We start from the raw sequence: 26608 nt of genomic DNA, 5'->3' as shown, positions 1-26608 counted from the left end.
GTCTGTCTTGTGGGGACCCCCACAGTTGTTGACAAAAAATGTTGTGTAGAGCTTGTTGCAAAACTTGATTTTTCAGCACTCTTCGTATTTATCCAACTCGGTGAACCTCGTTGGATAAATGTACGACTCGTGCTGAAAAAATCCTCTTTTTGCAACTTGTTGCATAAACTACTATTCTGATTCTTAATGTTAAATGTAAACTTTTTTCAAAGATAAACTACATTTAGGGTTTGGTCAGGCTGCCATCTTTAGAGCAGAACAAAGCAATTACCAAACTTGCTTATCAAATTGATTAATTCTAATTCATGTGCGTGTTTGTGTGTGTGTGTGTGTGTGCGTGTGTGTGTAAAATGAAAATGTTTCTTATGAACAATCTGAAAATGTGTTACATTTTTCGACATCGGAAGTTTTAAAAAAAGCCTTTATTTAGGTAGATTTGACGCTTTTATAATGACATCTAATCAAGCATCTTATGTAAATTGAAATAATTTATAACAAAAGTGTCTGATTTTTTTAGAAAATTGTTTTTGAAAAAGTGAAAGATTAAATTAGATTGTACAGTCTAAAATAATGATCATTTTTAAACTTTTTTCGATAATTTTGAAAATGATAATTCAGTTATGATTTGTTCTCCAATCAGTCAATGATTTCATATACGTAAACTTTTTGAAAGGTTTAAGGTTTCAAGAAACCATTCAGTTCCCATCCCTGACTTCCCGGAAAGTCCTTTCGCATCCCCTTCCTTGTAAAAGAATCCCGCTCTGAAAAAGAGGTGGTCACATAAAAATATTAAAGTCATCCCCGTTGGTTCGTGAACACTGCTGTCCATTGATGACTTTCATCTTTTAAGACAATCAACACCGCCGAGGTCCGGCCAGGAGGATCGCAAGGATGGCCTAACCAAGGAAACACAGTTTCGCGTTCAGAAAAACCAGGTTTGTCGGGCAAATGAGTTGGGCGCTGCTGCTGATGAGGGGTTTATTTAACGGTTCATTAACTTTTCAATCAGGGTCCTGGGGGGCAGCGAGCGTAGGGAAGTGTACAGGGAAAGGTGGCAGGAAGATAAGGAACATCAGTTCTTTATCCGTCGGTGTGGTGGGGGAGACTAGTCAAGTCAAGTGGTAGCTATTGCTTACCGGGGGCAGCGTTCTGGTACTGAATGATGCTGGGTAATTAATCAACCACCTACGCAGGCACACGTGAATGGGAGGAAAAGTGGCTAATGATTGAGGAATTGGTGCAATTTGGGATGGAAAGAAATTAAAAGCAAGAACACAACAATACTGATTTTCGACTTAGTGACGTAGACGCCAATGCGACGCTCTGTTGGAAATATGTCAAAATACAATATGATGTAAAATGTCACTTACGTCAGTTAGTCGTAACAAAGCAGTGCAGGTGTAATTTCATCTGAATTTATTAAGTTTAGTTTTAATTTACTGTTCATCCAAATGTATACATTCTTTTATTCATGGTGATTTGATGTTTTTCAAAACAGTTTCCTTTCTCTTAAAATTTTGTAATTTCAAAATAAATTAAATTGACTTATTCAATCTAAATTCTTTTGTATTACCCTATTTTCCAACTGGGTCCTGTGGCGCAATGGATAACGCGTCTGACTACGGATCAGAAGATTCCAGGTTCGACTCCTGGCAGGATCGCTGAGAAATTATTTTTAGTTGCTAGTTTTTTTTAGGTTCACACATGGACAGTAAAATCTATCCTGCACGCTAATGGTATGTTCAGTTAAGCTCCCACATAAACAAAAATATTCTTTGTCAGAAGTGGGATTCGAACCCACGCCTACAGAGTAGACTACGACCTGAACGTAGCGCCTTAGACCGCTCGGCCATCCTGACTTGCGAAAGCAGAATTACCTAGTGCGTGAGTGGACATGGGCATTGTTGTTAGACCAAAATCTAATAGCAAACCCAAAAATTACGGTAGCATTAGTGAGTAGGTTAACACGATTGAACACGTTAAAACGTGCGCTTGAAGCTTGATCTTATGAACCTTTGGGTTTGCGTCGTAGGAGATATGGTTAGAAACGCGATGAATTCTATGTTTTATTACACGATGTTGTGGCGATTCGTTGGTTTTGTGAAATCAAATCACGGCAAAGTTTATTGCACATTCCAATCATCGCGTTCAAGACCACAAGGAGGGGAAGCAGCAATATTTGCTACATTAACCAGAACAGCAAAAACAAAAAAAAAGCAAAAACTATTGCTGCACGCAAGGAAAATATCGTAAAACGCACTGCGCCATAAAACTCCGGCACCGTGAATCGCCGCAACAGCTTGAAGTCTGATGTATTCGATCTCTATGGCCGCAGTCAAATGCTCAACTAGCATTAACTTAATGCTTCGGCAATAAAAATCATAAAGCCTAAACATAAGTGCCCCATAAGCCAAACAAAAACAACTGAGCAGCGCGTTTGTAACAAGCAAACGTTATATTATTACAGAGATTAATAATAACTGGCTTAACCGGTGAAGGCCCCTCACGTGGTTTAGTTCTGGCCACTTTAAGAGACCCAGCAAATCGAAGCACCGTTGTCATGCTTCGGGGTCTCACTGTTCAAAATTCAAATTTAATTCCTCGTCCGTATGGAGAGGCAGGGGTAAGGCATGAATGAACGCAAATTAAGATCCAACCGGAGAGATTATCCGGAAATTTGACTTGTTCCGTGACCGGCGGCGGCGACGGCAATGGCAATGTGTGTGGGGCCTGGCCAAACCAAATCTGAATTAAGCTACGGGGAGGAGAAATATAAGTCTGTAATGCGCTGGATGCTGGACGTAATTGATTGCTGCAGTGTTTTTAGATGTTGATGAAGTGGTTTGAGGACAGTTGGGAAACTTGTTAGAATAAATTGTACTTCGCAAGCCGAATACTGTTTTCTGGGGCATTCTATGAGTTTGAAGGAAAATGTGATAAAAATTGATCAACAATAGCCTGTTGGTTCTTGAGGATGACCATTTTTGAATAATAAATAAAGAATCGTAGTTTTGTCCTGATGTTTTGACTTCCTCACTGAGGTAAGGCTATAATCCTGCTCTAAAAATGAACTTTTTATTAAAAGCTCGAAGACCCACCTTCATATATACATATCGACTCAGAATCGAAAACTGAACAAATGTCTGTGTGTGTGTGTGTGTGTGTGTGTGTATGTATGTGTTCAAAAATCTTGCCAAGTTTTCTCAGCACTGGCTGAACCGATTTTGATCGAACCAGTTGCATTCGACTTGGTTTAGGGTCCCATACATCGCTATTGAATTGTTTGAAGTTTCGATAAGTAGTTCAAAAGTTATGTATAAAAATGTGTTTTCACATATATCCGGATCTCAATTATATGCATGTAAACGATGTCCGGAACCATCATCCGACCCATCGTTGGTTAGGTAATCAAGAGACCTTTCCAACGAGTCCTCAACATCGAAGATCTGGCAACCCTGTCTCGAGTTATGACCACTTAAGTGATATTTATGTACTTTTTTGAAGCCGGATCTCACTTAAATGTATGTAAACGATGTCCGGAACCATCACCCGACCCATCGTTGGTTAGGTTATCAAGAAAACTTTCCAACGAGTCCACATAATTGAAAATCTGGCAACCCTGTCTCGAGTTATGACCACTTAAGTGATATTTATGTACTTTTTTGAAGCCGGATCTCACTTAAATGCATGTAAACGATGTCCGGATCCATCATCCAAACCATCGTTGGTTAGGTAATCAAGAGACCTTTCCAACGAGTCCTCAACATCGAAGATCTGGCAACCTTGTCTCGAGTTATGACCACTTAAGTGATATTTATGTACTTTTTTGAAGCCGGATCTCACTTAAATGTATGTAAACGATGTCCGAAACTATCATCCGACCCATCGTTGGTTAGATAATCGAGAAACCTTTCCAACGAGTCCACAACATTGAAGATCTGGCAACCCTGTCTCGAGTTATGACCACTTAAGTGATATTTATGTATTTTTTTGAAGCCGGATCTCACTTAAATGCATGTAAACGATGTCCGGATCCATCATCCGACTCATCGTTGGTTAGATAATCGAAAGACCTTTCCAACGAGTCCACAACATTGATGATCTGGCAACCCTGTCTCGAGTTATGACCACTTAAGTGATATTTATGTACTTTTTTGAAGCCGGATCTCACTTAAATGTATGTAAACGATGTCCGGAACCATCATCCGACCCATCATTGGTTAGGTAATCAAGAGACCTTTCCAACGAGTCCACATAATTGAAAATCTGGCAACCCTGTCTCGAGTTATGACCACTTAAGTTATATCTGTGTACTTATTTTTCTGGACCTAAAAAAATAGCTGAAATATGTGTCCAAACCACTCATATTACCCATTGTTGGTAAAAAGTGAGGAAGGCATCAACCACATTGGTGGATTAAGTTAGTTTTTTAAGTAAGAATGTGTTCCCCCCACCCCCAAAGATCTTTATTCTCAAAATGAAGAATTTGCTTGTATTTTTGATTTTTTTTAGAGCCAAATTTTTGTATGGAGGGTTATTCTGAAATAATAATTATAGTAATGACAACCATGCTTATTAATTCCACCAAAAATATCAATTATATTCAAGTTCTTGAAAAAACTACAATTTTAAGAAAACGCAATAAAAACTGTTAAAATTTTAATTTAGATTCTGGTGTCATTTTTTCAATAAAATAAATTGATTCTCAAAAAAAATTATTGAAAATTAAAAAAACTAACTGAATCCACCTATGTGGTTGGTGCCTTTACTCACTTTTTGTTACACAAATTCCATCTAGTTCTCAATCAAATGTCACTTAAGCGGTCAAAACTTGAAAGTGAGCGTTGCCAGATCTTCAATTTTTTGGATTCATGGAAAAAAACTCATTACCTAACCAACGATGGGTCAGATGATGGATCCGGACATAGCTTAGGCATTAAAAAAAGTATAAAAATATCACTTAAGTGGTCTTGTCTCGATCCGGCCATAGTTTACATACATTTAAGTGAGATCCGGCTTCAAAAATGTACATAAATATCACTTAAGTTGTCATATCTCGAGACAGGTTTGCCAGATCTTCAATGTTTTGGACTCATTGAAAAGGTCTTTCGATTACTTAACCAACGATGAATCGGATGATGGATCTGGACATAGTTTATATACATTTAAGTGAGATTCGGCTTCAAAAATGTACATAAATATCACTTAAGGGGTCATAACTTGAAACAGGGTTGCCAGATCTTCAATTTTGTGTACTCATTGGAAAGGTTTTTCGATTACCTAACCAACGATGGGTCGAATGATGAATCCGGTCATTGTTTTCATATAAATAAGTGAGATCCGGCATCAAAATTCCAGCACCCGATTCGCAACTGTGACACTTCTTTATGCGTAACTTTTAAATATTTAAAAATTTTTAAATATTTATGAACGGTCAAACAATGTTCAAAAACCGTCGCTGCCGAAGGTTAGAGCTTTTGCACCCAGAATTTTGTTACAGACATTTTAGTACAGGGGTGGCCAACCTTTTGGCCCTGTGGGCCAGATCTGATTTTTCTGATGCAGTGGTGGGCCGGAACTAATGTTTGATAAAAGTTGAAAATGCAAAAAAAAAAACATAACATTATTTTCATCAGATCATTTAAAAATAATCAAATAAAAAAACTAGTATTGCAACCAAGATTCATTTATCTGGATTATAAGAAAGAATAACAAAGATACCTTTTGAAATTAAAACTAAATATTAAATAGAATTTATTTAAACGAAATTTGGATCCAAATCTTCTTTACCAAAAAAACACTTTTTGCTTTATTGTGCAATTTTTTGCATATATCATACAAAATATTATAAAATGATTTGAAACACACACAAAATTCAAAACGTTTTTCATAAAATTTCTTCAAACAATTGAAATTCAGTAAAAAAATTGAGACATTTTTCAATAATTCAAAAATATTTGCAGCGAACTCCGTTATCTGTATCAATAATTTGCTTTTTAAGCTTATTCTAGACAAAATCTTTTACTAAAAGATTTTATAAAAACTACATCATTTTTTCTTACTCACTTTAAATAAAAATTTGAATAAAATAGCTCAGGACAGAAAAACTAAAATTTAAAGTAAACACATTCAAAATTGTAAGAAATTCAATATTAGAATTATTCTGTACAACAATCAAGTTTGTTATCGTATATTTAACAATTTAACGAAATTGATAATTACACTTTCTTTTCCTAGTTTTCAATTTAATTATTGTCAACAATCACGTTGTTGCAGGATTGGGTCCGTAGGTTTGACAGTTTTGGAATAAGAAAACAACAACTTCCTTAATTACTGCTTAATTATTATAAATATTAAATAGTATAGAATTCGTTTGAGCATGACATGATTTTGAATTTTCATTACATTTTGATACGAGGAATTGTTGTCTGAAAAACCTGAAAATATTTTTTAAAATCGAAATATTATTAAAAATGGTGTTTAAATAAATAACCTCCTGTGTGGAATAATCGAACAACTCACAGATATGTTATTCAAACCAGAATTACATATTTTGCATGCTTTTTCAAATATTTTAAACTTAATAATTTGAAAATCATCAAACTTATTAAAAATAGTTTGCAAAATTATTACAATAAATTTGGATTTAAAATATTCTCACTTTTAAAAGAACTCCTTATGTATGAAAGAATGGAAACTCTCCCTGAATATTACAATTTTCGTCATTTTGTTCTTTCGACCTTTAGACATTTGACTTTTTGTTCTTTCGATCTTTTGTCGTTTTAGCAGAATGCATTTCTGTGAATACAATGAAGGAACAACTCGTCTCTTTGAATTTAAAAATTTAAAAAAAGCCTGGTAAAAGTAACATAGTGTGAATTCAAATTTTAAATAAAATGGGTAAGTAGTGCCGGCAAGCAGTGTTTCCATCGCCCATTACGAAATTTACTAGATTTTTTATTTATTTTTTTCTAGGGAAAACTGATTGCCTTTAGATGTACTATTAAGAGTTGATAGCTTTTTTGATAAATTCCTACCAGGCTGAACACATTATTTTATGTTTGTTTAAGAATTTTCCAACTGGAAATTCTAAAATGTTTAAGTACCCACCAGCAGTTTCGTACTAGACTCCCCCAGAATTGAGGAAGCAATAAATTTCGGGAGGATATTGTTCTCGCTGGCTGCTGAAAAAGGTCTGGAATTATTATAAATTGTAGTCTGTGCAGGCGAGCAAAACCCATTGAATTATCCCCCACTCCACCTCAGCGAAGCTTGGCGAAGGTTTCTTATTTTATACTGACTTTTATATTTTTTGTTGATCTGAGTAAGGGGAGGAACATAAACCAAAATAATGATGGACGAGGAAGAGGTGGAAAAGTGGCGCAACAAACAGAACATAAAAGTGGGCGCAATTATGCGCGTTCTCTATGGTTCACGAATATGAGAGAGAGTGTAATGGAAGAGCAAATTGGTAAATTAGATTTTAATTTTACACTTTGGCATGAGGGGGAGAGGTTCGAAATTTGAGAAGGAAATAGTTTCTCGTTCCCCTTCCCCCCCAAACCATAACTGACCAGATGCCCACTCTCTCTCTCGTTCGCTGTCTCTCCTCCGGTCATGGGCAAATGTGCTAAATTCGACAATGATGTGACGAAAATTGTGTGGTCTGGGGCTTGGAGTTTTTCCAATGTAAACACAAACCGACCGACCGAAACCGCACAAACGAGATCGAAAACGATAAAGCCGTAAACTTCACGAGAAGCCATAATCAACACACACGGACTGACCGCGACGACGACAGTGATCTTCTCGCTAGGGCACGGGGCTTCTCTGGGGCAGTTCTTGGGAGGGTCGCACAGTAAAAAATTAGAAATATATCAAAGAAAACAAAAAAAAAATGTATCAATAGAAAGTTTTTAAGATTATTGAATTTGAAAGTCATTTTTTAAGTAATACAGTATACTTCCTTAAGATGTGTTTAATAATAATGAATGCAATTGAATTTGAATTTAACTTATTGTTTTTACACAGTCTTGCTTAGGATGTTCACTGATACAATTTCAATGCTCGTTCGGTCGGTAATAAACAACAAGGAAACACTTAACAAATCTCGATGATAAACTGGGCTGGAAAATGTAAATTAAAAATAGCTTACCCTTGAATCAAGGGTATTGAAAACACAAAAATAGCAAAAACTGAAAATTTGTTTTATTGGGCCTTTTTAAAAAAAAAACTCCAGAAATATTTTTAAAAGTTGTTGGCCCGAAAAATCAGGAGGCAATCAATAAAATTGTCTAAGAGACATTGAAGATTGGACCTCGGGTTGCTGAGATACAGCCGCTTTAAGAAAAAGAAACTCCATTTTCAAATGTCGATTTCTCAGCAACTAATGGTTAAACCATGAAACATTCGTGAATTTTTTCCGATCTTTTCGAAAAAAATAAATCAAGACTGGCATTTTAAATTGGCGTACTATTCAATGTTTGGACCATTTAAATTGTTAGTCTTGATTTAAAATTTTTTAAATTTGTTTTTCGAAAACATCTTTTCAAAAAAAATATTTTTAGAAATGGTCACTCATGGTCACTATTTTTAAAGATCGAAAAACTGCAAATATTTCGCTAAAATCAAACTTTCGGTGGCTATATCTTGAAAACAGAGCCCTTTATCAAAAAATCTGTAGAGTAGTTTTTGATTGCAAATTCAATTTTGCATTGAAAAATAACGTCAATTTTGTTTTTGCATGAAATTTCGATTTTTTTCCAAAAATCACTACAGTCGACTCTCTGGCTGTCGATCTTCTCGATATCAACATTGCTCCATGTGCCGATGAAATCTTCAGTCCCTTCAAACTGCATACTTTGATTCTCTTCATTCCTCGATATTTTCTCTTGCTTGAAGGATCTCTTCCTTGACGGTCCCTTGGATTATTTTTGCTTTAGAAAACTCTTCCGATTGTCAATATTTTCACTTTCTCATGGCTTGCATAGACATTTTTCGTTGAGAAACGAAGCTTTGAAGGGTGTTTGACATTTGTTTGTTTTTGTTTGCTGGACGTTGCCATGATTCTCCCCATAGCTGGTTATCAATAAAAAATAAATTTCAATCGAGTCTTCATTTTGCATCGTTCTGTAAACTGATGCTTCTCTTCCTCGACGGTCCCTTGGATATTGACAACCAGAGAGTCGACTGTATTTAAAAAAAAATTATAGCTCGGCGGCAAATTTTTTGACCATGTTTCTCAATGGCTCAAAAGTTGCGGATGTTTGTCCCCTAAAACATATCAAAAAATCTCGAAAATCAAAAAATACGAACTTTTGGAAATTGAGTTTCTGTGAAAAAAAAGTTGATTAATAAATCTGCAATTTTTTTCCGTGTACCTATTTTTTTCTCAATAGTCCTCAACAATACCTACAACTTTGCCCAAGACACCAAATTGATCAGAAAATTCACTCAAAAGTTTCAGCTGTTTGAATATTTACATACCATTTTTGTATGAAAAGCAGCCAAAATTGTATGACGCAAAATAGCTTATTTGGTCATAGGAAAGGCCCCCACAATGTTTAAGCCAAATCAAAAAATATAAAAAATAAAAATGGTCGAAATTGGCTGATTTCGTAGAGAGTTGCTCTTAAGTTTTTTTTTAATTTTCGATGTCGGTACCACCAACAGTTTTTTTTTCGCAAACATTTTTGTTTTCATCAAATTTTACATTTTTCGAAAACTAATGAGTGCAAAGCATCGGAATTTGTGTTTTGATACTTTAGTTTGCTATTTAAATTCTTTTTTTATTTTCTTAGCAAATTCTTTTGGATTCTTAATGATTATAAATTTATAAAGAATACATCTTCATAGTCTTTTCATAAATTTTAATTGATCCAATGCGAATTATGTGTATAATTTTTGTCTTCTTCGCTTTAAAATTATCAAGGTATTAGACAATAATTATTGGAAAAAAAAGTTAAATTAATTGTAAACTATTAAGAATGAGTTTTAATGCTTTTTACAAATTTTGATTTTTAGGCCAGAGATTGAAAAAAAGGAAAATTTTATGTTCACGAATTTATATAAATTTTGCATATTTTCGACAATATCAACTATATCAGAACTGTTATAATGTATAAAGCATTTTGGGATACTTTTTGTTCAATAAATAGTAGTATCTTTATTTGACTGTTTAGAGCACAATTTTTTTCTATAACTTTTTGATACAATATTATTTGAAATACAAAAAAACATTTTTCCAAAGACTTATTTGCATTTCGACGTCGTCGTGCTATCTTGTCGCACCCGCCATTTTGACGTTCCGAGAAAAACGCGTTTTAATGTTTGACCTTGAATATTCAAAAACGAAAGCACGCAATGTAAACAATAACAAACACGTTTTGTTTGGCTCACCATTCTGTGCATTGTCCCAAAGTTTGGTTGAAGTTGGTTGCTGGAGTCCCGAGTTATAATTACAAATGTTTAAGGTAGTCTAGCTTGTACGTGCGACAAACGCATCCTGACTTTCCTGGCCTGAAATCCCTTTGGCCTTTTGTCGCACTTACATCAATTTTCATGGAGTGACAAGATAGCACGACAAGATTGAAACTACTTTCATATGTAAAGTGACAAAATGCACGGAGTTTTTTCGGTTTTTGTTGAATATCTCAGGATTGAAATCGAATTTTGGGGATCTGTGAAAGTCAAAAGGTGAGGCATTGTGAGCTGCACAAAATGGCGTTCTTAACTCAATTTGGCCCAAAATGCACGTACGACAAGTTAGCACGATGGCGACGATTTGTATTTGTAACAAAAAAAATGACTATTTTACTACTTAAAATTATTTAGATTTTAATATCTATATTCTTGATGTTGTCCTCTGTTTGATAAAAAAAATAGCTGAAAATCGTTTCAGTTGTCTAAATGTACTGTAAACCAGAGTGAAGCGAAGGTACTTGTCTAATGATTTATTTTAAGCTTGGGTAAACCACTCAATGTTCATGTACTATTTTTTTCAAAATGTGTTTTTCAGTGAATTGCGCTAAATAATGGTTCATTGAAAATTGTTATTTTAAAAACGGAGTGACTTTGATTCGAATTTGACTGTCACTGTGTTTCTTATAAATTTCAGCTCAAAAGTCTCAAGTCAAACGAATTTTGAAGCATAAACTTAACATTTTTTTACATTTACTAAGAATACTTCACTGATTTAGCCTGCTTTTAGAATTGAACTCATTTTATTTTATTCAATTAGATTTTTGTGACACTTTGACAGAATTATAATTATCTTATTTACTTATGTTAACAATCTTTTACAGCTTTTCATAATTGGTTTGACGTAAATTTTGAAAAATATCTGCAATGAGCATACTGCTACTGTCAAAAATATGCATCTTTTCTTGAATATTTTTACTGCAGGCTCAATTCAAAATTTGGGAAAAGCCTTTCAGGATTTGTTGAAAAATGCAAAAACAAACATTAATCGTTGAGTTTATAGAAGATTTTTTTTAAAAAAAAACCTAAAAAAAATTTACAGTGCAACCTCACCCCGAGACGAGAATAGTGAAATTGACATTGGAACAATTATCGTGGTGTTAAATTTCATGACGTTTTTGTGGGTCGTCGTCGGAGTCCGTCCGTCTGCTCATCCATTCGTTTCTTGCTCGTGTTTTTCCCTGTTTTGTTTAGTTTAGATAAATGTCCGTTGATAGCCGCCGCCGATGAGACTAGCCGCTGCTGTCCGGTGAAGACCCCAAAGTGTAAGTGTTGATAATGTTCTAAAATTAAGTGAACCATCCTCTGCTCTCCTCAGCCGGGTGGAATTCGTCGTGAAAGTGTCGTATTGTTGTAAATTGAGGTTTTCCGTAATTGATGGGATTTAATTTTCGTTTTGTGATGCTCTTTATTGTGTGTGAGATACGAGTCCCAGATAGTGGGTCCACATTTGTCATAAAACCATTCCGGTGGCTGTCAATTGAAATGTACATCAGATATATGGTTCGAACTAGTTGGCAACTCGATTCCGACACATGTTGCGAATAAATAACACACTTTTCCTAGTTAATCATAAACAACTAAATAACGTTGTGTTCAAAAAATGGTACAACATCCTATCTTCAATTAACATAATAGCGTAGCATAAAACATACATGTGTCATTAAATATTTACAAGTCAAGCACACCGGTCAACGGTCCAAAGAGGTCGCCATCGAGTTTTATTTCAAAAAAGGAGCAAAATTAAACATGATACATGCGTGCACAAACAACAAAACAGGATCAGGAAAGTACAAACAACATCCTTCACCCTATACCCTCTCACATAGTGCAGGAGCAAATTTCAAAAACAAAGAGCAAAATAAAAGCTGAAGAAGTTATTAAATTGAAATGCCCAGGCCAGATCCCGGGGCCCGAGGGCTCATTTCCCGAAAAATATTTCAAACGGAATATTTTACCCCGAATCCCGTTCCAGACTGTCCCTGCATGCACAGAAAAAAAAATCATGATAATATTACATCTGGGAAGGGGTACATCTTTTGTGTCAGAAAAAAGGTGTAATTTTACCTCTGGAAATGTGTAATTTTACCACTTTTCTGGTGTAATGCCACTTTTTCAGTCTAAATTGAGGTAAAATTACATCATTAAAGAGGTAATATTCAACCTTCCAAAATTAAAGCTTCCAAATTTACATTATTTTTTTCTGTGTGGCATCCAGAACGTGCGGAAGGCTTTTCCGAAAGTTGAAGTGAAATTATAAACCGGTACCCACCTCCTCCCACAATGTTGACCGCCCATCGCTCTGGAAGGGACAAGGCACTCTGAAGCTCACCTTCACTTTTGCACCACCAAAAACAGGAGCAGCATCGTCATTTATGGAGCTGGCAAAGGGAAGTTTAATTTTTCTGTTTTAATGAACCCGCATTGCTAGGCAGCTCCCCCGGAATGTGGTCGGGTTTTAGGTAAATATCTGTACGTTAAAGTGTAGGTATACGGCTCAGGTGTGGGGCTACTTTAAATAATGCGATGCACATCTTGCCCTGTCCAAGGAAAATGACCACCGAATTTGTTCTGATTCGACGCGTCTGCAGAAGATTAATGAATGGATAGAGATTTTATCCCGGTTTTATGCTTTGGTTAAACCTGAAGTAATGGAAAAGGGTTAAGATTTTGTCATCGCAATTTAAATTACACTTCTCAATAAACCCTTTTATGTATATCACCTAATCTCAAAAGTTCAAGGGCAAACAAAGTTTGTTTGTTTGTAATAAAAAAACATAAAAGCTTTATTTTTTTGTATTTTTGTATTTGTGCAATTCTCTACCAAACCCGGAAATGGATTTTATTTGTATTTTTTATTTGGCTCAAACTTTGTGGGGGCCTTCCCTATGACTAAAGAAGCTATTTTGTGTCATTGGTTCACCCATACAAGTCTCCATACAAAAACTGTCCATGCAAAAATGGTAAGTAAATATTCAAACAGCTGTAACATTTGCGTGAATTGTCTGATCAATTTGGTGTCTTTGGCAAAGTTGTAGGTATTGTTGAGGACTATTGAGAAAAAATAGGTACACGGAAAAAAATTGCAGATTTTTTAATCAACTTTTTTTTCACAAAAACTAAATTTCCCAAAATACGTATTTTTTATTTTCGAGATTTTTTGATAAATGTTTTAATGAACAAAACCCAGCAACTTTTGAGACATAGGAAAACATCGCCGAAAAATCTGGCGCCAAGTTATGATTTTTTGAAAAAATAGTGATTTTTGGAAAAAAATCGAAATTTCATGCAAAAACTATTTTGACGTATTTTTTTCATGTAAAATAGAATTTACAATCGAAAAGTACAGATTTTATGATTAGGGGTTCTGTTTTCAAGATATAGCTTCAGAAAGTTTGATTTTAGCGAAATATTTGCAGTTTTTCGATTTTTAAAAATAGTGACCATGAGTGACCATTTCTAAACAAAAAATTTTCAAGGTTTAGAAAATTTGCTATAAAATTGTCTAAGAGAAATTGAAGATTGGGCCTCGGGTTGCTGAGATACAGCGGCTTAAAGAAAAAGAAACACGAAAATTGAAGTTTTTTTAGTCTCACCCAAACAACCCACTATTTTCTAATGTCGATATCTAAGCAACTGATGGTCCGATTTTTAATGTTAAAACATGAAACAGTCTTAAATTTTTTCGATCTTTTCGAAAAAAATATTTCGAAAAAAAATAAATCCTGACTTTTCAATGTTTGGCCTTTTTTAAATGTTAGTCTTGATTTAAAAATTTTCAAAATATTTTTTTCAAAAATATCGAAAAAGCAGACGAAATATTTCGCTAAAATTTCGATGGCTATATCTTGAAAAAAGAGCCTCTAATCATAAAATCTGTTAAGTACTTTTCGATTGGAAGTTCTATGATACATAAAAAATTACGTAAAATTTGTTTTAGCATAAAAATTCGATTTTTTCCAAAAATCATTTTTTTCTAAAATTCATAACTTGGCGGCAGATTTTTTGACCATGCTTCTCTATGGCTCAAAAGTTGCGGGTTTTTGTCCTTTAAAACATATAAAAAAATCTCGAAAATAAAAAATTACGCATTTTGGGAAATTGTGAAAAAAAAGTTGATTGAAATATTTTCAATTTTTTTTCTGTGTACCCTTTTTTTCAATAGTCCTCAACAATGCCTACAACTTTGCCCAAGACACCAAATTGATCAGAAAATTCAGTCAAAAGTTACAACTGTTTGAATATTTACTTACCATTTTTGTATGGACAGCTGCCAAAATTGTATGTAGACGTGTATGGGTGAACCAATGACACAAAATAGCATATAGGTCATAGGGAAGGCCCCCACAAAGTTTGAGCCATATCAAAAAATACAAAAAATAAAAATGGTCGGCTGATTTTGTAAACAGTTACTCATTTTTGTATTTTTGTATTTTTGTGTTTTTTTTTTTGTATTTTTGTATTTTTATATTTTTGTATTTTTGTATTTTTGTATTTTTGTATTTTTGTATTTTTGTATTTTTGTATTTTTGTATTTTTGTATTTTTGTATTTTTGTATTTTTGTATTTTTGTATTTTTGTATTTTTGTATTTTTGTATTTTTGTATTTTTGTATTTTTGTATTTTTGTATTTTTGTATTTTGTATTTTTTGTATTTTTGTATTTTGTATTTTTGTATTTTTGTATTTTGTATTTTTGTATTTTTGTATTTTTGTATTTTTGTATTTTTGTATTTTGTATTTTTGTATTTTTGTATTTTTGTATTTTTGTATTTTTGTATTTTTGTATTTTTGTATTTTTGTATTTTTGTATTTTTGTATTTTTGCATTTTTGTATTTTTGTATTTTTGTATTTTTGTATTTTTGTATTTTTGTATTTTTGTACTCTCAGCAAAGCCCACCAATCGTCTTGATTATACGTGACTTCAGGATATACAATGCACATGACACCAACCACAGTCCAGCCGTTCGTCCACCAATTAAGATCCACAAAAGCGTGCACTTAATCAATTTCACTAATCCACTCCGGGGCAGCAAATGTTCTGGGAAATCCGACGCTCATTAGAGCGAGTACGTTCACCGTTCCTGGGAAGTATCGATGACCGTCTAGCTCGACGTTGTCGGCAATCAATTTCTTCTACACGTTGAAGAACCCCGACGACGTCAGTGTCGGCGTACAAAGCTGGACATCGCGTGAAATGTGTTTATAAACTAGCCTCTAGCCCATGTTGCAGCCTCTTCTGTCGGACATCGTCGAGGGTTGGGATGATGCGGTCGTGCATTACTGGTCCATAGAATGCAACATCTCTGTCTAGTCAATAAAGGAAGATTAGCGGATAGTGATAGGATTTTAGCTGATTTACAACGTTCAACAGTAGTTTATGCATCGTCGTTCAAAATGGACGACAAGAGTTGGGAAAAGTCTCGTACGGCAGTTATTACTAAAAGTTGATCCCTTCGCGAGACACACGCAAAGTAATACGTCCAGGATGTCGATATTTGAGCAGCATGCCCAACGAAACTTCTTCCTTGACTCCCTCTTCTATTGGCGCTGAAGCAAAGCACCTGGACAAACACATCCCACATCGTATACCCGGTAGCCGTCAACGGCGCAATCGTTCCCATTAGTCAAGGCAAATTAATATTGACAGATTAAATATCCCTTGCCGACCGACCAGCGCGACTCCCTCGAGACTGCTCCTGGAGGACCAGAACATTTTTCTTCTTCGTTGGTCCAGGAAGTGACGGAATCGACTGCGGTTTCTTTTGGCTAATCCTTATTACATCATGACACAGCATCCCCCGCACCACCACACAGACTCCTGGGTAAATATATTGGAAGAACGTGCCACCAGGGCGGGGGGTGTGGTCAAAATTTATTTCCCCATCAATATATCGAAGCCCCCGAAGGCAATCTAAACGCGCTGCAATATTGGACGACGACGGTCCTCTAGATCATCGGAGCTTGTCAACAACAAGCTCGCCGGCGGTGCGGAAATAAGTCCATGGGGTTGACCAACGGAGCTGGGAAACCATAACAGTTGCACATTGGCTGGGAGGGGAAATAATTTTATTGATTTTTTTTAAAGACTACTCCAGAATATTACCCCTGGGATTTGTGGGCAATCAAAAAGCCTTCTCGAGAAAACTAAAAAAAAAACTTCGTCACATTCCTGAAACCGTGGCCGTAAAACAATATTTAATCAAAGAACAGTTGGTTCGCCGTAAATGTGGACGCGAGCGCGGAAGAGAAATGGCTTCTACGCGACGGGAATGAAGTGGTCATGTCGCTGGAAAGACACGACTTCCTTAGAGAAAGAGTCATCTGTCGAGTCAATATTTGTCTTTGCGGAAGCGTCTAGTGAAGCTTCAGTTCTTGTCTTTGGTTCACGAAGAATGCTGACCTGTTGTTGAAGAATTGGAACTTGTCGGATATTTATTTACAGCCATCCCGCATTTTTGGAACACCCATATTTTAGACACACTTTTATGGTAATTTGTCAATAGGTCAATGCACCTCCCAAAATTACGAAAAACCTTGTTTTAACTGAAAATTCAACAACAACCAAAATTTAGACTATTAACAAAACTATGGTTGACCTTAAAATTTATTGGTATTAGCATTTTAGTCTATATTTTGTGGAAAATATGCACTTCTGGAGAGAACCCATTAAACATTAATATGGGCCAGTGTTGGAATTCGAGCGAGAAGAAGGAAAGCATTTCTCGCTCGCGAGCGAGGGAGTGAACTTGTAGTTCTTTTCTCTTCTCGTTCGCGCTCTCGCTTTTGCCGCGAGCGCTCGCGAGATCCTCGTGCTAGCCGTTTGTCCCAAGCTAGCAATTTGTTTATCAGGCTTGTTTATCATCCCGTTCACGAGCGGAGGAGAGCACGGGTAATCGGTGTTTTTCTCTAGGTAGCTCGAGACACGCGGCGATAACTCGAGAGAGAAGATTTTTTCTCGCGAGAGCGTGAGAATACCTGAAATGGGCACATTATCAACAAATCAATCGAAAGATCAAAAGAAAGACTTTCAAATAAAGGTAGAAACGAAACATTATGATCAAATATCAGTTAAACTTGCCAAAAATACGATTTTATCATGGAATATACAATTTATTTTATATTTAATAAAAATTATGTAATATTTTGTAACATTTTAGTGAAAATTTGGCAATTGTTCATAAAATTATGCCAACTTTTCTTGACCTTGATATTTTAAGAGACTTTCTTTTTGAGACAATTCTCTTGCAATTTTACGAGTAAACGTTTTTTAAGCAAAATAATCCATTTCAAGAATATTATCATCTGCTGCAAAACACAGCCTGAGAATATATTGTTTTTTTAATAATTGCATAATTATCATTTACGAAGCACCTTAACCCAAGTAGCACTCATAACTTGTCTTCTATTGAATAAAAGTTGGACAGCTGTTTTTGATCAACATACGAGAAAAAATTTCAACGTTAGTTAAATAACAGTTTGTTTCACCACTTGTATAACTGACTTATGTAACTCTTGAGATTTGTGAAACACAAGTGTTAAAACACAGTAAACTTCACTCTTTTCCAACTTTAACACACAACATAAGGAATATTTTCACATGTTTGGGAGTGCTTACCCTTGCTCCTAACTCCATCCAATTTGATGATTTTCACAATTTAAACAATTTATGTTGGAACACTTTTGATAAAAACTTGCTTGCTCACTCCCTATTGAGCTATTTATCACTTTATTTCACTTGAAAACACTTTTTATGAGCTGTAATTGAACGTCAAAGTGCTGATATACCGAGATGCTGTTCCCTTATCTGCAATGTTTTACTCGAAAACAGTTTGTTGAATAAAAACAATATTGCACTGTTTGTATCATTGCTTGTCTAACATTGTCATGTGACGGCATCTTCTAAAAAATGGGCGTGGCCAACCATTCTATAAATAACCTTAGATTTTCTCGCTTTGTTACACAAAAGTTATCGGAGAATAGATTATATAACTGATGCTCAACATACATATTCAACTTGACATTACGTGTTGTTAGGTGGTGTAAATTTGTACATGAGGAATTTAGAGTTTCAAAAATGTTTATTTATTAAAGATTGCAATAGTTTTGATTGTTGACCGATTAATTTGTAAACATATCGCTGCTAAAAGCTACACAAATTATCAGCTTATAGAGTTTATGATGGAGAAAACAACAAATCAAAATCATACCGATTTTCAACATTACTCCCTGGTACGGTAATCGAAACGACAGTTGTTATAACAAAGTTATATAGTGGAGTTGTAAAAACTGACTTGAAACAAACTTATATAACTTCAATTCCAATGACAGCCATCGTTGGAGTTATGTTCTTTAGTTAACAAAACAGACAGCAGCCTTCTTATTGACGCTTGGGCCAGCTTGTTTACTATGAAGCCCCGTGGAGAGATGTGGAAGCGCGCCTGGACCTGCCGTGGAGATAACAACAATTCGTCAAAGTCATCGGATCGAATCTTGGGAAAGAGGAAGTTCATCAAAAAAGGAAAATCTAAAAGTTCGCCATGCAGGGAATTTCATTTCACACTAATCACATGCGCGCCATGATTGTTTTTCTTTTATTAAATTCAATTTAGAATTATTTCAAATAAATCTTGCAGAAGCAAGCGTACTTTTATTATAAGCTTCATCGTTGATTGAAATTGTGTTTACATGTAAGTTAGTCGACGGTTAGATAGCTGTTTTCAATCTAACTTTCCTTTCTAGTGTGCGCTTTGATTTGACAGCACAGCCGTAAATCACGCCCCTTTTTTTCGTTGAATCTCTTGTTAGATAGCAAAGTGTTGTCAAATACATTTGTACAACTTACTCTGATAACTTGCATCTTTTTCTGGCAAGTTATACAACAAGAAAAAGTGCGCTTTTTCCAGTTAACAGGAGTTGTAGAACAAGTTGTGATAACGAGGCGGATGGGTTATACAACCAGTTAGGAAATACGTTTATCTGACAAAGTGTGTTGCTTGGGAATTGAAAGTATCGTTATATTTATCATTCCACATAAAATTTATTTCCATTGGTTGTAGGAATCTGATTTGTGAATGTTCTGAATTCGGGAATTAAATAAGTTGAGTGTTTTTATTCAAAAAAAAGCTTGAGATCAACTTTTCCACATGATAACAATATTTTAATTAGAAACATTTATTTTTTAACTACAAAGCAATAAAATGTTGTTTATTGAAGGATATATTTTGATTTTCTTGTTTTTTGTTGCGATTTGTTTTAAAATGAGCTGTTATTCCTATATAAAGTTTTTCAGAATCAACTATTTTTTGAAAAATAGCACAAGAAAACAAAATTGGTCATAAGTAGAAAGAACATAAAATTATGTCTAGCAATTTAGCTGCGTTTTCTTCAAATTGAAGATTTTACTTTTTGAAAAGTTATATTTCGAAAGGACGAATAACGTTGTTATAGAAATATTTTTTTCCTGGCATAACATTTTAGGGTTAATATACGATTCGCGATATTTCCAAAGTAAGCGCTCCGTGAGCGAAAAATTAGCGTGAGCGCGAGCTAAAAAAATCGGTGCAAACGTGAGCGCGGGCAAACGTGAGCTAGCTCGCGCAGCGCTCCTACTCACGAATGAGCGAAAAATGAGCGCTCACGGGCGCGTGAGGATCGCAACACTGGATTAAACTTTAATTTTCATTAAAATTTTGATTATTCGGGCTGACATTGGGGGGTGGGGGTGCATGGTCAAAGTGACATTCAAATGTTTGTATAACTCTAAAATAAAAAAATATAAAAATCGTGAAAACAACAACGAAAAACTGGAATATTACTCGCCAACTGGCATATTGAAAATTTGTAGTTTATTGTTTATTCGTCAAGCTTACCTAGACTACTTACAATTTTCTTAAATACTAGATATTATTTCTATTGTAGAGATTTTTCCGTAGTTCCGGTTTAGACATGTCGAAATGTATGTACTGTGAATTTTTATTATAAAAGTGCTTCATTTGATTTAATGGCGATTTTTTTAAAATAATTTGTCACGTATGCAGTTATTCTAAAAAGTGGTAAATGTCTAAGAGTACTGCTTGGTTCATGAATTTCAAAGCGGTTGCCACTTGATGAATATGTTTAGTCAATTCACAATTTTGCAATTTTCAGTGTAAGAACGGGCCTTGACCGATCTTATGCACTAGGTTCCCGACGAACACGCACTGCCCTTACACCTACATCTCACCCTTGCTCTGAGTCAGTACGAGCAACTCGCTAGAACACGCTTTGAGTGTTCGTGCCAGGCATGCACACCTTCTTTTCTGGTTACGCTTTTTAACTCGGCCGGGGTGGTACATTACGTAGGGTTTGATGTAAGTATTAGCGCCTGACCATTTATAGTGTGTCTATCAATTTTCATTAAAGCAAAAACTGTTTTATTTTTAGTTTAAATTCATTGGTAAAATAGAGTGGAAAAGCGTTGAGAAATAAGAGAATCAAATAAGTAAAATCGAAATCAAATGGAGGATAGTAAGCAGAAGCCGTTTTAGAAAATCAGTGAAACAAAATAAACAAAAGATAGCTGTTAGCTGAACTGGAAAGAAGAGAAACCCCGTTCCACAGGCCACCAGCTAGGTTAATTGGGCTCTTTTCGGGATGTTCCTCGCCTGGGTGTCAACCGACGAGTATCATCAGTATCATGCACCCTTAGCCTGCATTGATAAATATGTTTAGTCAAGTTTCAAAATTATCTACATTTTGTAAACAAATAATGTATATAAAAGTACTACATTTAAAGCCCTACATTTGAACCTACAATTTATCATCCACTACCCTGTCCCATTATTCATAATCAATAAACGAATGAAATTTTAATTGATTTTCCGTCGCATGCAAATCTTCCTGCCAGATATTCACCTCTCTAAACCACCTCACCCACGATTGCGTGGGTGCGCGCACCCGTCACAAACAGGAAAGTTGGGCGGAGATGAAACCACACGAACGAAAGTTCATCTGGCTGCTGCTGCGGTCCTCTCAGCTGGAGCTCTGGCGAGCAGTGGTTTCAACTGCAACTGCACTTTCCACGATGTGCACAACGCCACAACGCGAATCCCATCCCACGAATTTACGGATTTATGCCGAAGGAAAATTGTGCGGTAAAAGCGCTGAACAGGAAGTAGATGGATTAGGAACTTGAAGTTTTGTACCTTATCAAATGTGGCGAAATTCTTTAAAAACTGAGAAGATTAGCTATGAAAACATAACCTACACAACGAACTACTTCCTCCCACGCGAATTTAGCCCAGTTTGGAGCGACTTTAAACCCTTGTCCGCCTTCTTTAGGGTGGTGCACCGACTGGTGGTCCTCTGTGTGCTTTATGACCTATTCTGGTCCCTTGATGCTGCGGCCAGTCCGCGCAGATTGTAGATTACCTGGCATCATGGTGGCAATCGTGCACGTGGGATCAGCCACTCATGCCGAGCCTGGGTGACTGGCTAAAGCCGCCTCCACAATCGCAGTGAGTGAGGAATACCCTTACCATTGAAACCTGCTGCTGGACCACCCTCCCTGTACAATATGTTGGCAATAGTGGAGAGAACATCGATGAAAAACAAATAAAATGTTGTGTAAACGCAATTTTTTGTCTTTTTTGTTTTGAAATACATAAATATTTGCCTTTTTAAAGTAATTTTCATAATTTATATTAAAACCTGCCTTTTCCAAAGGCCTCCAAACAAAAAAAAAACAAATTTTGTTATGAAATGTCTAGATTCTACGAAACTTGGCCAAACTCTTTCTATTTTGTGCGGATTTGTTCATTTTGCGTTATTTATGGATGACAGATTGGTATTTTATAATTCAATTAGCCCAATCTTTGCAGAGACGTCAAAAATAATTCAATCCAGACAGCAACTCCAAGTCAACCCCAGAAAGAAATACTAAATTAAATCAGAGCTTTTCACCAGAATCCCGTTCCGATTCAAAAGTGTCAGCATTTTCTTCGCACTCGACAAACTCGCTCTGTCTCTGGAAATTGATGTTTACTGATAATCAACGGAGCGGCACAAAATCTACAGAACTAATTTACCTTCCCCGGCTGCAGGGTTGGCCACTCTTTCAACTCTTCGTCATCAACCGGGTTTCAAGATTCGAGCGAAAAAAAAAAAGGTGCAATTTGCCCACCGACTTTCCATTTCGGTAAACGCCCGATGAAAAGATGTCGCCGCCACTCGAGACGGTAATTGGCAAAACGAAATTTGTTTTTCGTTTCTGCAGCAGTGTGTGGTCAGAATTGAAATCGAAATTGACGAACTGGAAGTTTGCGTTTTGGTTAAGTGGTTTCTTTTCTGTGTCTCTAGTGTGGTTTGATTGAACAATTTTGCGCTGTGTTTTATCGAACTGGTTTTAGAAACTCGAATTTGCAACTGTCTGGCTTCAAATTTACCACCTTCACTCAAGGTGGCAATCAATAAAACATAAAAGTCACACGGAAAATGCTTGTGAGTGACAGCTGAAAAATTGGATTACAGTGAGTTTATTTTCCACGAGTCGATTATTTTGGTGTGAGGTGGCTTTGACGCGATCTTTTTTCTCGATGCAGTTTTCCTTTACCGTTAGTGGGGGAGACATTGAGACATGTGGTGATGAAAAAGTCATCTTTGTTTTAACCTTGTTGAATTTTCTTCAAATATTCAAAAATAAAAATTCTGATGCCAAATTTATATGGTGAATTTATGATATAAACTGTTTTGATACATTTGGAATTTCCTTAATTGTATTTTATATTTGTGATTTCATGTTCAATATGGGTCATTCCATGTCAACTGAGTACACTTTTGGACTCAACCTTCAACGATTTGGAAAAAAACTTCGAGGGAACGTTCAGCTATAGATAGTTAACAGAAATCTTAAGTTTGATGCTGATTGGACCATCCCTCTATTTTTGGCACCTCCCTCTTTTTTGACGATTTTCTAAAAAACTCTTAATCATAACTTTGCAGCTATTTGAGCAAAAGATTTTTTACAGGCTACATTTTATAAAAAAATTGTTCAAGGAATTCAATAAAAATAAAATTTTAACCCTTGAATGCTCCCTAATATAATATTATAACGTTTTAAGTATTAAAATTTAGTTTTGACCAATTCATTATATTTTTATTTGTTTTATTTTATCACCATTGTGTTTCCCGGACAATTTTACATAATTATCAATGTAAACCTCAAACTAAAATGTACTACTGGCGAGAAACAACGATTACACTGAAGCAGTGGTGGGTCGGTACTGATGTTTGATAAAAGTTTATAAATTAAACTTCTTTTTTCATGAAGTTTATTTTGTTAGGTAATAAACAAATTAACTAGTGTTGCAAATAAGATTCATATATCTTGATTTTAAAGAAAAACAAAGATAACTTTCGAATATGTGTTTAGTGGATTAATTTTTGTTTTGATTACAATGGTATCATAATTGGGTCCTAAAATTAAGCTTAGCTTGCTGATACTATTGTTTACAACGATAAAGCTTATGTTTCTGAGTACAATAACCCTTTGTACGACCACAAAGAGTTTAAAATGGATTTTTAAATCAATTTTGAAAAATAAACCTCGCGGTCCTTCTTGACAGAAAAGTTCCTACTTGACAGCTCGTTCCAAGGGGACCATAGTTGATCCATCGAAAAAATATTGTCTTGTCATTATTTTTTGGTGCATTAAAATGAAAAAAAAAGTGATCAGAAATTGTTTTTGGTCGTGTTTTTTACCGTTGTACATAAAAATTGACATAGGGCTTTAGTACCCAATTGCTGGGTAATTGACTTGTCGATTGAAATTAAATACCCTTATATACTTAACTAAAAAAATACTAAAATTTCGAAGTTGAAAGATTTTTTCCTCCATCACAACAATGTTAATAAATCAGCGAGGCAAGATTAAATTTATTGAAACGAAATTTGAATTTATATCTTGTTTGCAAAAGAAAGTATTTTTGCGATGTTGTGACCTTTATTCAAATATTTTACAAAATATTTCAAAATGATTTTAAACACACAAAATTAAAAAAAGTGTAAACAAATATATATTGGAAAGTTTTTGATTCGTCTTTCTTCGAATTCTTCATTTTTTTAAATTATTGAAGTGTAAGAAAAAAAAATTATATGCTTTCTGATTTCTTGACTCATTTAATAATATCAAAATATTTGCAAGAATCTTTATTTTCAAAATGGTTAATTTTCTTTTTTAGCTGTTTTCCAGCAATACTTTTTCACTGAAAAGTTGTTCTGAAAAAATACAGTATTTTTTGCTAACGCATTTATTGAAAAGCAATTTTAATCAAAATCCTCAAAACCGAAACATTTCAGTTAGAAGTAACAACAGTCAAAACTGTAAGAAATTTAAATTCAGTTTCTTTTTGCAATCTTTTTGCACATTTCAACAACAATCCCGGTCTTTTCATATATTTATTTTTTTACGCTATGGATATTTTTTCTTGTGCCAATTTTTCACATAGAAAAAAATCATATTAATATTGATCCTTGCACTGTAACTTGGATTTGACCCGCACTTTTCTCTCGCACTTTTGAAATAAAATTTCAAAAAACTAGGCAACCAGCAGTTGCCAATCGCAGTTTCCACCAAGCTGGACATTCGCACTTTAAATTTGCGCTTTGATCATTTTTTTAGAAAATTGAAATTTCACAAGTCGCAATAGTGCGATCGACAGCAATAATTTAGTGCGAAGTCCAAGTAAGTGAGAATTGCTCAATTTTACATCTGAGAATTGTACATCTTTTATGCCAGAAAAAAATTAAATTTTACCTCTAAAAATGTGTAATTTTACAGGGTTTCTCTTCGTTTCGAATTTTTCATCGTGACGTTTTACGGTTCGCGATTTTTAGACTTTCCGGCGGGACAGTTCCGTGAGAAGTTCTTTCGGTAGTGTAGTGTTTTGAGTGGTACAAGAATTCAGACGGATTTTTGCAGGTTTTCATGTGATTTGGGTGTTGTGAAGAAGTGACACTTTGAGGAGAAATCTCGGTCACCGAACGGAGTTTTTTGAATCCTTTTGTTACATTTTGGTCAGAAATTTCTGCCGATACAGGAGGTGGCCTTCAAGAGAAAATGGGTGGATTTTCCAAGTTTGTATTGTTGTAAAGTTGTGAAAATTGCTGAGGAAAATGTTGAAGGAGTTGAGTAGTGAGTGAAGGGGGCGGGATTAGGCAACGTTTGCTGAGATTGGCGGCTCGATTTCTGAGCGGCTCAAAATGCAGGCGGCTCGACAAGTCGCCGGATTCGTGACGACATAGTGAATGTAATCGCTGCCGGTTTGACGGAGGATGCTGCTTTTCGGGTGAGAAACTTCCAATTGGAAATATGGAGCAGCCGTGACTTGCTGGTTACGGAGCTCGCTTTGTAAGCGAATGATCCTGGGTTCGATTCTCATCTGCTCCAAACGAGAAAGATCAGGAAATATGAATTTTTGAAACTCTTAACATGAACGAAACATTAAAGTCGCTCGAACCGGGGTTCGATCCCCCGTCCTTTGGATTGGTAGAATTAGGAATACTACTACTACAAACTATATACGTGCTGGGTCTTTGTCCATTTGACAAGCACTCGGAAGTGCTAAATAACGTTTGAATCCGATTGATGCAAACGTTCTTTAGGGCGGGGCTTGTCGATACAAGCTGAAGTACCTCGCGCACGGCTAGCCTGCGTAGAAATGGGTCACCGAAGCTCGGCAGAGCTAACATCTACCAAATGCCTATGCGAGTTATTTGCATGTATAGAATTTAAAATCTAAAATACATGGAAACAACTCAATTTGTAAGAAGCGACCGCGTGGTCCCGTTTGGTTGGTTGCACACACACACACACCTCTAAAAATGTGTAATTTTACATCTTTTCTGGTGTAATGTCGCTTTTTCAGTCTACCTGTTTCTGCTTTGGTTCATTCTTCTACTTTGGTAACGGCGGGGGTTTACTTATTAATTCGGTTTAATATTTTATTAGTTGATTCTTTTATAGGCCAATTTTTATTATTAATTTCTGGGTTAACAATATTTATAGCGGGGTTAGGAGCTTATTTTGAATTTAATTAAAAAAAAAAATTATTGCTGTATCAACTTTAAGTCAACTAGGCTTCATAATAAG

The 26608-nt window shown here is 35.3% G+C and overlaps 1 protein-coding gene and 2 non-coding genes across 13 annotated transcripts in view; 1 reads left to right on the top strand and 2 right to left on the bottom strand.

Annotated features, from left to right (window-relative positions):
* LOC6040300 (protein winged eye) overlaps window positions 1–26608 on the bottom strand; it is a 408769-nt gene that overhangs the window by 103474 nt on the left and 278687 nt on the right. The gene's annotated exons all lie outside the window — the stretch shown is intronic.
* Trnar-acg lies at window positions 1589–1661 on the top strand. Its single transcript has one exon. It is a non-coding gene; the product is annotated as a tRNA-Arg (tRNA).
* Window positions 1777–1859, bottom strand: Trnal-cag. The gene has a single exon. It is a non-coding gene; the product is annotated as a tRNA-Leu (tRNA).

This window comes from Culex quinquefasciatus, chromosome 3, assembly GCF_015732765.1.
Source record: "Culex quinquefasciatus strain JHB chromosome 3, VPISU_Cqui_1.0_pri_paternal, whole genome shotgun sequence".
NCBI classification, from domain to species: Eukaryota; Metazoa; Arthropoda; class Insecta; order Diptera; family Culicidae; genus Culex; species Culex quinquefasciatus.
This window is presented reverse-complemented; position numbering and strand designations above follow the sequence as displayed.